The 2,898-nt window shown below is 44.8% G+C and overlaps 1 non-coding gene across 1 annotated transcript; it reads right to left on the reverse strand.

Moving 5' to 3' along the window:
* Nucleotides 1–420: 420 nt before the first annotated feature.
* TRNAE-UUC lies at nt 421–505 on the reverse strand. Its single transcript has one exon. It is a non-coding gene; the product is annotated as a tRNA-Glu (tRNA).
* Between the last annotated feature and the right edge of the window lie 2,393 nt (nt 506–2,898).

The following is a 2,898-nucleotide window of genomic DNA, read 5'->3' on the forward strand; positions in this document are numbered from 1 at the left end:
CTTTAATTTCAGATTTTGCATCTTCTCTCTATCACTCTCGTTTTGATGAGTCTGTGTAAAGGTTTATCAGTTTTGCTTAACTTTGCAAATAACCAGTGACTCCTGGTTTCAATGATCTGTACTATTGTTTACTTAGTCTATATTTCTGCTCTAATTTTTATTATTTCCTTCCTTCTACTGACTTTGGGTTTTCTTTTTCTAGTTACTTTGGGTATAAGGTTACATTGTTTATTTGAGATTTTTCTTGTCTACTTTTGAAACTCTCTATTGAATTCTTCAATTCAGTTATTATTTTTTTTAATATTTTTATTTATTTCTAGGAGAGAGAGAGAGAGACAGCGTGAACAGGGGAGGGTCAGAGAGAGAGGGAGACACAGACTCTGAAATAGGCTCCAGGCTCTGAGCTGGCAGTCAGCACAGAGCCCGACGTGGGGCTCGAACCCACGAACCGCGAGATCACGACCCAAGCGAAAGTCGGACGCTTAACCGACTAAGCCACCCAGGCGCCCCCAATTCAGTTATTTTTTTACCTCTAGGATTTGTTTTATTTATTCATTTATGTATTTATATATGTATGTTTTTGATGGTTGCTGTTTCTTTGAACTTGTTCAAATTTTGTTTAGTTGTCTATGTTTTCTTATATTCCGCTAAACTTCCTTAAGACAATTATTCTGACTTCTTTCTCTGACAGCACATAGATCTATTTTTCTTTAGGATCAGTTATTGGAGCTTTCTTAGTTTTCTTTGGTGGTCATATTTTCTTCTGTGTATGTGTGTGGGATCCTTGATTCCTAATGTTAGTATTTGCACATTTGGGTAATATAATTTATCTACCAGACTTTACATGTTTCCTTTGGCAGAGAAAGATTTTGACCGGTCAGTTCAGTTTGGATTTCTGGCTGTGTCTTCTGGTAATGGTCTTAAGCAAGTGTTGCCTATTATTGTGGTCTATTTTGTATTTTTGGGTTTTTAAAATTTTTTTAAATATTTTATTTATTTCTGAGAGAGAGAGAGAGAGAGAGAGAGAGAGAGAGAGAGAAACAGTGTGTGCAGAGGTGGGTCAGAGAGAGAGGAAAACACAGAATCTGAAGCAGGCTCCAGGCTCTGAGCTGTCAGCACAGAGCCTGACGTGGGGCTTCAACCTGTGAACCCATGATCTCATGATCATGACCTGAGGCAAAGTCGGTTGCTTAACTGACTGAGCCACCCAGGTGCCCCTATTGTGGTCTCTTTTGGGATGAGATAATTGGTTCAAACTCTGAGGGTGGGGATAGGTGGTTGTTCCACTGGCTGAAAAGAGTTGAATGTGACTGCTGGCTTGATTCCCTACCCAAGTGAGGCTGTAGGATGGCTTCACAATTTCCTGGATGCTCTGCTCACACTTACTAGATAGTCAGGACTAGGTACTATATTCGGTAACAGATGGGGCTATGAATTAGCTAACCTCCCCTGGCAGGGAAGCAGGACAACCCTGTACAGATTGTTGTTTGGTAACCCACATCAGGCAAGTATGTGCCATGGATTCCTTGGCCACATGAGGCCATCAGTTTTGCTCTACAGATGGGGAAAATCACACATTGTGTTTGCTGTTCAGGTGCCATTGTAAGCAGGGCTATTAGATGGCTTGTGTAACTTCCCATGTGCTCTGGTTGGGTCCTCTGTTTGGGCAAACTGCAGACTGTATTCAGTAATAAATGGGGACTATGAATTAGTTTCTCTACCTGGGCACAATGGGAGAAGCAGCTCTAAAGCCAGTAAAGATTCATATTCTTATTTCAAGCTGACCCACACCCCAAGTTCTCTGCTAAACAGGTCTCTGGCTTTGTTTTGCAAACTGTCATTTCTGCCTACCCTTCTCTCACCCTACATGCCAGCGGTCTCTACAACATCTAGGTGTTTTTGCCAGCCCTTCTGGTCAGATGGGTGCAGGAACCATAGTGTGTAAGGCTATGTCTCAGTCCCTTGCCTGGGTGGCAAGGGGACAGGCCATAACAGGTAACTGTTCATTTCCCAAGCAGGCTTTCCACCTGGGAGGGTTTGGGAGCTACCCTCACCCTTGGCTGTAAATTAATCCCCCAGTGTGTGCTTAACATAGATGCCCTCCATGCCTTCTACTGGCTTTGCTCAGGGAATGGTCAGCCCTGCTTGCCTGCTTCTCTCCTGGAGTACCGCTGGGCTGAACAGCTTCCAGGTGTTCTTGCCAGCCCGCTAATCAGAATAGGCGAGGAGACACCCTCCACAGCAGGTGGGGCTATGACTCAGATCCTCAGCTGGGTGTGGGCTAGCCAGCAAAATTCTTCATTTGAGCATCCAAACCAGTCAGATCTGCAAACTGCCAAGTTCCCTCATCAGAATGCATCCCCACTTGGTCCTACAGATGAACATAACCACTGGTTGGGATTACTACTTGGGCACTGCAGATGTAAACTCAGTCTCTCAAGATCCATGTGCTGGTTGTTATAAGCCCCTCTTCCCTCATTTGTCCCTGTCAGATTCCCAGTGGCTGGGACCTCCAGATTCCTCGGAAGTCCCTGTAGGATGTGCTAAGAGTGGGGGTTACTTCAAAGTGATCCACAATGCTGGGGAGAGGTGCTGGTTGTTCCTCCTAGGTTCTCTTTTCTCACTGGAGGAGCCAGAGCCTCAGGAAGAACCTCTCTGTGCTGCCATAGGTAAGGGACAATGCAGTGAGTGTGTGGCTGCTGCAGTTACCCTTCTGATGCAGTCTGATTTGGCCTGTGAGGTGCAGGGGTGCTTCAACATCACCCCCATATTCAAGGATTCTCTCATCAGTGTCTTGTTCATGAGTAGTAAGCTGTTTTTCATGTGAGGAGGAATGAAGTCAGGAATGACCAGTGCTCCCCTCTTGGTAATGGCACTCCTCCAAGATTTCTCTGTATA

Source organism: Hyaena hyaena, unplaced genomic scaffold (genome assembly GCF_003009895.1).
Source record: "Hyaena hyaena isolate Hyena2069 unplaced genomic scaffold, ASM300989v1 scaffold_479, whole genome shotgun sequence".
Lineage (NCBI taxonomy): Eukaryota > Metazoa > Chordata > Mammalia > Carnivora > Hyaenidae > Hyaena > Hyaena hyaena.